Source organism: Petaurus breviceps, unplaced genomic scaffold (assembly GCF_028583685.1).
Source record: "Petaurus breviceps papuanus isolate PSGF00001 unplaced genomic scaffold, PetGlider_PUasm1.0 428, whole genome shotgun sequence".
Lineage (NCBI taxonomy): Eukaryota > Metazoa > Chordata > Mammalia > Diprotodontia > Petauridae > Petaurus > Petaurus breviceps.
Window position 1 is genome coordinate 3,135,324 of NW_027186331.1, and position 11,433 is coordinate 3,146,756.

The following is an 11,433-nucleotide window of genomic DNA, read 5'->3' on the forward strand; positions in this document are numbered from 1 at the left end:
GGCTGCCCAGAAGGCACTGGGCACTGCCCCCAGGCCCGGAGGAGAAGAGGGTCTGGGTCAGGTTAGGCCAGAGGGCCCTCCGAGCTGGTCATCAGGCCACTTTGTGAGGCCCGAGTGTGGCCTCTCTGCCAGCGGCTCCTCTCCTCCTCCTGATGCCGCTTCTGCAGGGCTGCCTTTGCTGAAGCCTGCTCCACCAAGAGGTCCAGGGTGCTGCCTTCCTCCTCCCTGCTCCGCTTGGAACCTTCCTTCAGCCCCAGCGCAGGCTCCCTCCTCCACCTGCCCTGGTGCTGGGCTTCTCCTCTGAAATGGAGGTGTTACTGTTCCCTTCTTCTCCAGGGCATGAGGCTGCTGGCAGGCAGCCTTGGGTCATTTCCTCCTTGTATCCCCAGTGCTGAGCCCCACACTCAGGCCAGCCAGCCTCCATGAAGGCTTACTGAATGAAGGAGTGACAGGGGAGGCATGATTGACAGTCTAGTTCAAACCTGGGTACCTGGGAGCTGCTCAGTAAATATTTGACTTGGAGCACATTCAAGTTTGAACACTGAGAACCTTTCCCAGCGGTTCCTGGACCACTACGTCTTTCTTCTCTAGGATGGTCCTACCATACCAATACCCACAAATGTGTCTGATGTTTCAGGCATTGCTGATGTTCAGAGATGTGTCCATGGACTTCACTCAGGAGGAGGGGGGCATCTTCGATCTTCTCAGAAAGAGCTGTACTGGGACATGACGCTGGAGAACTACAGGAGCCTGGATAAACATAGCTTGCCCTGTGCCTCTGAATCTGCCTGGTGGAGGGGCTTTGCTTTCTTCCTTAGTACATATTGCGGGCTTTTTGGAATGATTTTTACTTCATGTTTTGCCTAACAGGTATTAATCCTTGTGCCCAAGTGTCAGGCTATTTTCACCTGTTGCCAGGGAAAAGACCTTTGTTTTATACAGCTATAAAGTGGTTGTATGGCCCTTGAGGGTGTACCTCCTTTACTCTGTTCCCTCAGGTCAAAGTTTCTCCTCAATGTAATTCTCTGAAGACATGAAAGGTTTCTGTCCTGTTAGCATCGTGTGCATCAAATGAATTAATTTTCTACCTGAGTACAAATCTGGTCTGTGATGCACTTCACTATTCTTCCAAGTGACAGGAAGAGAGCATCTCATAGCAGTCCTTTGTCATACCCTTTGGGCATTCTGGCGTGTTCACTTTTCCTAAGAGAGAGAAAGGACAGAGTAGGTGCTCAATAAATGTTCATTGGATTGGCTTGAATTCTGACATACTTCTCTGAACCCAGTATTTTTCTATTTCCAATAAGCAGGACTTGTGATTTCCAAACCAGATACGATATGTCATTTGGAACGAGGAGAAGAACCTTGGATGCAGAGGGAAATGTCTTAAGAAGTACCTGTCTAGGTGAGTGAATGAGTGAGTGAAAACCAGGCGAGGAGAAGCCATGATGTACGACATCACAGCTGGTCATTGACAGGCAGCACTTTTAAAATGTGGATCTGGGAGATAACCCTGGAGTCCCTCCCTAGTGGTGTGAGGAACAGCTGGCCACCTCTGGCAGGAGGGCCTTCCTACAGCTCCATTTGTTCTCACTCCTGTTTTCCTGTTATTTGTTCACAGTCTGTTTGTGCTGACACAAGTCCTGGCTGTATTTCTCTTTCTTTGCCTTATTTCATAAAGGCTGTTCCAAATTTCTTTCTGTTCTCCTACTAGTGAGCTTAAGAAGTGTATGCTAGGATTTGTGGTAGTAATTTGCCCTCCATTACTTAGCCATGCCCTACTTTGACATTTGACAAACCAACAGTTTGTGTTGCTTTTGTTCCAGACCTTTGACTTCATTGCTAGGAAACTAGTGATGTTGCATCTCTTTCACCCCTGCAGATTTACAGGTGGTACAGTCATGAGAATCTTTATGTAGCAAGCTCAGAAAATCCTGTTACACACCAAACAGTGAGAGTAAGTCAGAGTATGATTATTTTGTTGCTCTTGCTGAATGTTGCCAGATTGCTTGCCATACAGCTTCTATAGGTTTTTAATTCCACCATAAGTGAATGAGTGTTCCTGTTTCTACAACCCTGACAGCATTGAGTTTTGTTGCTTTTAATTATCTCCGCCGATATGTTGGGCATGAAGAATCTCCAAATTGTTCTAATTCATGCCTCTGATTAATAGTAAAGTTGATCAGTTTCTCAGTTGACTTTTAAGTTTGTCTTTCCCCTTTTGAAATTTTCCGTTCATGTTCTTTGACCATTTATCCATTGTAGACTGGCACTTTCCCTTGTAAATTTTTAATATTTCCTTATGCATTTAACAATACCATATACCTTAACTCTGACAGTTACTAACTATGTGAGTATGGGTCTTATCAATTATTCTTCCTCAGCCTTAGGCAACCGATACTCTTAAATTATAGATGGGTTGCAGCCAGCATTGGTGGAAGAAAGTAGTTTCCACACTCAGTGAAATCACATGCCTTTGAGATATTGACTTTATATATTTTACATGTGAAATTATTTTTCTAATATGTGCCATCAACAACATTGTGAGAATATTTGAATCTAAGATATGAACCTTTGTTTCAGGAAGAAGTTTGGGAATGTTAAGAGAACTTTTCATTTCCCAAAGGCATTTCAGCCTTTTCTCCCTTTCAATTATTGGTCCAATTTATTATCTTTTTGCTGTGTCCATCCCTCCAAGATATAAATAAATATGTAAAGTCCCAAAAGATTTACTGTAGTTTTAAGCTTTAAAGCTGTATTGTTGGATCACTTCTATACTTACCCATGTAACTGTATGTTAGGGTGTGGATGATAGGCATTATTCATCTCCTAGTTTTCCCTGCATGGATAGATAGGTCAAACTCTTTTAAATGATTAAGGATCTCATCCAGGGGTCCCTGTAGTGTTCTAGGACTTCATGAAGTAAACACATGTGAAAAAAAATGAACATCTGGGCCATTTTTCACTGTTAATAGGAAATTCCTCTTCTACTTGGTCTTTGCCCTGAATCTCCACCACAATAGTAGCAAGCCCTTTCAGAAAACTTTATTTTCCCTTTTCTGCTTGCTCTGATACTTAGAGAATTTCAGAGTTAGAAGGGACCTCAGCATCTACTCTCATGCATATAGGAGAGGAGACCTTGTCATAGCATGCCTGACAAGTAGCCAACACTTTAATAATTGTATTTCCTTAATAAATATATGTTTATTAGTTTTCTAACTTGAAGGGACCTCCACCTCCTCTCCGTTATATCCTTCAATGAATCTTGTAGAGTTTAAACAATCATATTATTTTTATTGATCCATTTTATTTTTACTTCATATATATTTCTGAATATACCTCTTCCCACTCCCCTACCAAACAAGCTTTCCCATATAAGATTTAAAAAGAAAGGAAAAGAAGTCAAAACCAACAAGTTCTTACCCTTTGGTATATATATATATATATAATGTTTCACCCCTGGAATCTCGCCTCTGCAATAAAGGGAGGGAGGTGCATGTTCTCACCTTTTCTTTGGCCATTATAATTTCACATTATGTTGTATTTTTGTAGTCACTGTGTATTTTGTTTGTTCTCCTTGTTTCCTTCTAACAGTTCACACAAGTTTTCCCTTGCTTCTCTGAATTCTTCATATTTGTCATTTAAAAAAATGAAGGAATATCCCATTGTAGGAATGTGCCTTAGCCTTTCCCCAATAGAACCTAATTTTCTTCCATCAGAAAAGTGCTGGTATGGCTATTTTGAAGAATGTTAAAATTTCCTTTCTGTCTTTGACTTTCTTGTAGTGTTGGTTTAAGTGTCAGTGTAAGAGCTTATCATAATGCACAAAAATAATATGGTGTTATATGTTGTATATTTTATTGTTTAGCAGTCTATTAATGGAGGAGATGGAAGATAGAACTAAGTGTAATGAAATAAAAAATGGAATATTTACATTTTTATCTCTTTCAGGTTGGGAGAGCAGGACTGAAATCAAAGAGTCAGTCCCAAAGCTGAATATTTATTTGGATTGATTATGCCAGGAAAGTCTTGTTAGGGATGGTACCTGTGCCTCCAAGTTGAGACAAACCTGGGAATATATCTCCCAGTTAGAAAGGAAACAGCAATGAGGAAAAATCTCATGAATCTAATGAATGTGGCAAGACCTTCAGCTAGGGGACACATCTTACTCAGCACAGGAAAATTCGTACTGGAGAGAAACCTTATGAATGTAATGCCTATGGGAAGGCCTTCTGCTGGAAGATGGACCTCACTTGACATCAGACAATCCATAGTGGTGAAAGACCTTATGAATATAATGAATGTGGGAAGACCTTCCGCCTGACTACAGCTCTTAATCTGAATTGAAGAATTCATCCTGGAGAGAAACCTTATGAATGCAGTGAATTTGGGAAGTTCTTTAGCCAGAGAACAAATTTTACATGGCATTAGAGCATTCATACTGCAGATAAACCTTATCAGTGTAATAAATGTGTTAAGGCCTTCTGTCAGACCAAAGAACTTACTTGACATCAGAAGATTCATACAAGAAAGAAACCTTCTGAGTGTGGGAAAGTTTTATTGCAGAAGAGAGACCTTACTCGGCATCATTCATACTAGAGATAAACCTTACACATGTAATCAGTGTGGCAAGGCATTCCACCAAGTTCTAATTGGGCATCAGAGAGTTCATTCTGGAGAGAAGCCTTATGAATGTAAGGAATGTGGGACGTCTTTTACTTGGAGAACATATCTTACTCGACATCAGAGTGTTCATACTGGAGAGAAACCTTTTAACTGTAATGAATGTGAGAAGGCCTTCTTTCAGAAAAAAGTACTTACTTGACATCAAAGGATTCATACTGGAGAGAAACCTTATGAATGTAATAAATGTGAGAAATCCTTCTGCCAGAGCACAGACCTTACTCAGCATCAATGAGTTCATACTAGAGAGAAGCCTTACCTGTGTAATGAATGTGGGAAGGCCTTTAACAGCAACATACACCTTACTCGACAGCAGTGAATTCACGATGGAGATAAGCCTTATCAATGCATACAGTGTAGGAAAGCATTCTTTCAGATAAAGGAACTTCGATAGGAGAGAATTCACACTAGAGAGAAACCTTATGAATGCACAGGATGTGGGAAAACCTCCTTTGAGAAAAAAGAACAGCATAATCATACTGGAGAAAAACCTTATGTATTTACAGAGTGTGGCAAGTCCTTCCTCTGAAAGACACATCTTAATTGTATACCAGAGAGTTCACACTGGAGAGAAACCGTATCAGTGTTGTGAATGTGGGAAGGGTTTTTTTGTCAGAGCTCAGCTCTTAATCTACATCAGAGAGTAGGTAGTGGCTAGAAACCTTATAAATGTTATACATGTGGGAAGGCTTTCTGCTTGAACATAGCTCTTACTGTGCATCAAAGAATTCACACAGGAGAAAAGCCTTATGAATGTAGTGAATGTGGGAAATCCTTTGGAAGACACACCTTACTAGATATCAGAGAGTTTACAATGGAGAGAAGCCTTGTGAGGTCACATCTTAGTAAACACCAGAAAGTTCATACTTGAGAGTTTTATGAATAATGAATGGGGTGAGGAAAGCCTTCTCTTAGGAATATAGTTATATTGTTTACACTAGAATGTTCCCACTGGAGAGAAATCTTTTGAATATATAATGAAAATAGGAATTTGACATCATTTAATACTGGAGAGAACCCTTAACAATGTAGTCTTCTGAGGATCATGAAAATCAGAAGGATTTTAGGCATTACACACACTTAGCTAAAATCAGAACTCTAAGCAAAATGAAACCTTAGAGATAAATCCCAAATTTTCCATAGTGATTGTTCCCTGGTGGTTTTGTCTGCTAAAGTCCTTAAGCACTTTTCTTCCTTATTTCCTATGCTAATTTCAGGTGGCAAGCTATTTTCAAAATTATGGTAAAGGGGGTGGCTAGGTGGCTCAGTGAGTAAAGCGCTGGCCCTGAAGTCAGGAGGACCCGAGCTCAATTCTGGCCTCAGACACAACACCCACACACACACAAAAAACTAGCCGTGTAACCTTGGGCAAGTTACTTAACCCCAATTGCCCTCCAAAAAAGGCAAAAAAACCCCCAAAACTAATTCTGTTTTAGGGGTGGCCAGGTGGCGCAGTAAGAGCACTGGCCCCAGAGTCGGGATGACCTGGGATCGAATCCAGGCTTAGATACTTAGCACCACACCCAGAAATAACTGGCCATGTAACCTTGAGCAAGTTACTTAATCCCAATTGCTTTAAAAAAAATTATGGTAAATCCCACAAGTTCTCCCTCATTTGGTCTTTATAAATTCAGAATCACCATCTGTTCTTTTCCCCCTTTTTATCACATAGGAAGATATTTTATTTTTAAACAATTTATTTATTTACTTTTAGTTTACAACATTCAGTTCCATAATCCCTTGTGTTTCAAATTTTCTCCCCTTCTGTCTCCCCTCCCTCCCTCATGGTGGCATGCAATCAAATATAGGTTCTACAAATACCTTCACATTAAACATTAGTTAAGTTGTAAAGAAGAATTATAACCAATGGAGTGAACAATGAGAAGGAAGGGACAAAACAAAACACAAAAGAGAGAGAGCGAGTAGTTTGCTTCAATCTGCATTGAGACTCTAGTTCTTTCTCTGGGTGTGGATATCCCTTTTGATTATGAGTCTTTTGGAGTTGTCTTATAACCTTGTATTACTGAGAGGAGCCTCAGTCTATCGAAGTTAGTCATCACGCATATGATATGTCTGTAATTGTGTACAATGTTCTCCTGGTTCTGCTCTCCTCACTCAGCCTCAGTTTATATAAGTCTCTCCAGATTATGATGAAGTCTGTCTGCTTCTCATTTCTTATAGCACAATAGTATTCCATTACATTCATATATCATGACTTGTTTAGCCATTCCCCAATTGATGGGCATCCCCTGGATTTCCAATTCTTTGCCAATAGGAAGATATTTTAGATTCCTAAATCTAGGTAGGAAGGGATCGTAGGAGTTCAGCCCTGTCTCTTTATGATTGAAGACATGGTTGCAGAAGTTTATGTGACTTTTTCAAGGTCACACAATAAATGATAAAGAGTCAGGTTTCAGCTCCAGGTCCTCTGACAGCCTTTGACTTTTCCATGGTGCCACATAGCTCCTTATCTTTGGTAAGGCTTTGTTCTTTGCCTGTGCCCTTGACTAAATTTCTCCCTCATGTCCTCAGCCTTATTCTGAAATAATCCCGTCTCTCGCGTGTCTTCAGCCTTTCTCCACTGGCTCTTTGCCAGCTGCTCATGGACATGCTTTGTCTCGCCACAGGATGCCCTAGTTCTGCCTCCCTTGGTTAACAATTGATTATTTCTGCCTGTTTGAATGGGAGGGAGCAGTAGAGTAGCCCGCCCCTCCCCCACTTTCTCTTCTGCCAGTGCAGGAGTGTTTGGGACACATGGGGCTGGGGTCCCTTAGGGATTGGGTGCACTGGGTTCACAGTCACTCTGGTTTTACCTGTTACCTCCTGGCAGAGTTGCTAGCAGGGGGCTGGGGTCCCTTAGGGACTGGGCGCACTGGGTTCACAGTCTGACTTGTTTTACCTGTTACCTCCTGGCAGAGTTGCTAGCAGGAGCTTGCATAATGCTGAGATACAGTTTTGGGCTTTACATTAGAACCAGTGACTGGAAGGATGTGGCCCAGTTTGTGTAAAAGCACCAGGGAGGGCCTGTACCTTTGCTCTTTGGCCTTACTTCATTTCTTCTCTCTGCTGAGGAAGCAGGAACTTGATGACTTCCTTGTGTGCTCGCCAGACCAGTGGACATGTGTAGATGTTTGCTCCTGCCTTTTGAGCTGAATAGGGAAGTGCAGATGTTTCTCATTTTCCTCCTTTTCTTTTCCTCTGCTTCACTCCTTTCTTTCCAGACTCCTTCCTGTCTCCAGCATGAATCTTCTCGGCCAGTTCGGGAACCATAGTAAAATCAGCTCTGCCATTGTTCTGGCCCAGAAAGGTCTGTCTGCCCCCCTCTAATCCCATTTACTGCTGCTGTCACCAAAGTGCCCCTCTGGCCACTGCTCCACTGTATGCGCTTTCTCTGTCCCCATTGGACTGTAAACTTGTTGAGGGCAGGATTTCTTGTTCTCTGTATGGTGCTTGGAATAAATAGTTTTATTTTATTTATTTATTTATTTATATAATTTATTTATTTATTTAATAAATACCATTTCATTCATTCATTTCCCCTTCCCTTGAGGTAAAAATTCCCCCAAGTCTGGCATCTGGCTCTCTTCTGTACCTTCTGTTAAGATTCTTCCTTAGTTAAGGTAATGAACGTATTAAGGCAAAACTTGCATAAGGAGCCAGGATTGAGGAAGAAATCAAGAAAGGAGGTTTGAGCAATGACTGGATAGTCTCAGAGTTATAACCCAAACCTTTCCAAACCTTCAGACACACACACCCACAACCACACACACCACAATTTGTTTTATTGATGTCTTTTTTGTACTAATTTCTCAATACACACAATCCTTGTAACAAATGACAAGCAAAAATGAATGCTTCTGACAGCATATTCAGTATTCTTCACCTGCAACCCCTCTACCTTTCTACAAAGAGGAGGAAGGTGGGTGTGTTTTATGTTTTTCCCCAACTTTTACCATTCTAAAATTTCTGTCAGAGATATTTTTCTCAGGAAATACAGATGATGGATTGGTAGTCCTTGAAGTGAAGCTTCAGACCAGACTCGGTGATTATCAACAGGAAGGGTTCTATCCTCCAGGAGTCCGAGTTGCCAAAAAAAGTAGGGAGCAGTTAGGGTGATTGGGGCCTGAAATGAGGACACTATGCACTGTTGACCAGAACAGCAGAAGTTTTACTGTTAAAGTAGACTGGGCAAATCCCAGATTATGCAGAAGTGTGCCAGGGATGTGCTACTGCTGAGAAACAACAGAATCAGGGCATCCTGGGTCATCGATTTAGATTTGGAAGGGGTGAGGGAAGAGCCATGTCTCTGGACACTGTGGGAATGGTAGAGAATACTGAATATTCAATGTCTGTTTTATGTTAGAAGCTTATTCCTCACTGCTGCTAGCTGGAGCCATGTAGACCAGTCATGTCCTTAGATACATCTAGGGTTCATCTGCATCATTCCCTGACCTTCAGTACCTGTGGTTAAGGAAGAACCAATCTCAGAGGTTCACTTCTTACTTTTTAGCAGAGTGATTTTTACTTCCTGGTTCTGGGAAATTCCTGTTGAAACTCTCGCTGCACTTCTGTGATATATAATTTTAGAAAATTGCTTGGGATGCTGAATGCATAATTGACTTGCCTGTGTTCCTACAACCAGTATGTGTCAGAGACAAGACTTGAGCCCAGGTCCTCCAAGTCTGGGCCTCTGTCCCCTACACCAAAAAACATAAGTTTTAAAAAGATTTCAAAGTTGAATCCTCATAGGTATGTGTAGTGAAGGCAGGAAGGGACAGATATCTTTGTGTTCATTCACAGAGATTAGGATTGAAATATTCCTGGTAGTGTAGGCTATGTGTTAGTATTGTGTTGATTTACCCAGTAATAATGCAGCAGGATTTGATTTTATGGGTGAATAACAACCACTTTCAAACAGAGAATGGTAATGGTCTGAATTGGGCCTGAAAAATGAAAGCAAGTTGCAGGATATATAAGACAACACTATATTGCCTAAAAATAACAATGAAAACAGGGATTTATACATACAAATAATGCTTAAATAAAATCTATTTTGGCTCAAATTGTAAAGAGTAGGAGTTGCAATCATCACTTCTGATAAGGCAAAAAATGTTCATGTTCAAGCACATGAAGAGCTTAGTCAAAACTAGAATCTTAAATACTTTTAAGATCTTTTTTATTTGGACTTGTGATTTCCTTAGGGAATTGCTTTGTGTGTAAGCTCCTTCCACTAAGGCAGATTGGTGGCTCTGTAGTTTGGTCTTAGTTTCCTTGAGGCAGAGTTTAACATCTGCTCAGTCACTCAGCTAGTGTGTGCCGGATGTAGGACTGGAATCCAGGTGTTCCTAACTCTAAGGCTGTCTCTCTCCATGTTTGTCTCTTAACGCTTTTCAGATCATGACAAAAAATTGTAACCGACAAGTTAAAATATGAACAAAGGACGTTGACTTAAATGGAACTTAATATCGAGCGGGTCAAAGACTAAACCATAGAAACAATAAAAAAAAATTATACGAGAGTGATGTGGGCATGTGGTGAGAATAATATCCTAAGACTGTCCCAGGCAGATTAGGCCAGCTTTTCCTTACAAGTTGTGGACACTGCCCTCCATTTAGTTCTCTCCAGGGACTAAGCCTGGCTGTTGATAGAACATTATGGTCACTTGTTCAAAACCATCCAGGACACTTGGGGCTGTCAGTCTTCGCCCAGGATTCTGACTGTAAACCTGCAGAGGAGACCTGTGCTTGGAGGTGTATCCTTGATGAATAAACTTCCCCTGTTCTGAATGCTCTTCCCTTCCTGTGGCTAAGTTAGCCTATTGTTAACTGTTGAAGACCTTTCAGGCTCTCATTTTGTCCCAGTCTTGGACCAGAACCACCACATCGGCCTGTTATAAACTCTGGCATGTTACAGATCACATTCCCAAATCTGTCATGTGGCTGAAGCTCCCCACCTGTTCGCTCCAGCTGTCCGGTGGTGCCTTTTGGTCCCCCCCCCCCACGCCCTCACTGTCAGATGGGGCCACCCCACAGCCTCCTGACGTGGGCTAGAATTTCCTTCCATCTCTTAAATGCATAAATGCCCCCCTCCCCAGCAGTTGTCTCTAATCACTGATGGCAAAGCTCCATCCTTTCACTTTCAACCTTAGAAAGGAGGTCAGCTTGGACTTTGTACTTGTACAGGGATACCTGATGGAGCAGTGAAGAGGGCAGTGGAGAGAGTCGGGAAGACCTGAGTCCAAATTAGAGGCCACACTAGCTGTGTGACCCTAGGCAAGTCACAGCCTCTGCCTCAGTTTCCCAACTGTAAAATGTGAATGATAAAATCAGGATCCAAATAGTACCTATCTCTGAGGGGCGACTGTGAGGATTAAGTTAGATAATATTTGTTGTTTTAAAAAAAATGCTTAGCCTAGTGCCTGGCACAGAAGAGCTGCATCAGTGCTCATTCCCCCCCTCCCCCCTTCCCTGCTTTGTGCTTATGTTCATGGCATCTTGTAATGCGAATGTAAATTTTAAAGATCTTCCCTGCCCCTAGGCTAAAGTGCACCAGAAGCCTGGGGAGGGAGGCTTGTTTTTCAGTAGATACTTCTTGATTGGCCAGTGGGTCAATAAGGTTGTTACATTCTCTGAGTCAGGAGAAGGCTATATAAGCCCTGATGTGTAGCTTTGTTTTGGGACTCACTTTGAGAAGTGTTCTGTGATTTGATCTGAATTCTGGGAAGCCGTTGTTGAGAGTCCCCCGGCTTTG

At 41.8% G+C, this 11,433-nt stretch overlaps 1 long non-coding RNA gene across 3 annotated transcripts in view; it reads left to right on the forward strand.

The window, feature by feature from the left end:
* LOC138171402 (uncharacterized) overlaps nt 1–8,166 on the forward strand; it is an 8,887-nt gene extending 721 nt beyond the window's left edge. The window contains exons 2-5 of one of the 3 annotated variants that reach the window (XR_011170876.1): nt 638–870; nt 1,311–1,405; nt 1,883–1,957; nt 3,952–8,166. This is a non-coding gene — a long non-coding RNA (uncharacterized lncRNA). Of the gene's footprint in view, nt 1–637; nt 871–1,307; nt 1,406–1,882; nt 1,958–3,951 lie in introns of all 3 variants that reach the window. The other 2 variants (XR_011170877.1, XR_011170875.1) reach the window with 2 other exon arrangements.
* The last annotated feature ends 3,267 nt before the right edge of the window (nt 8,167–11,433 follow it).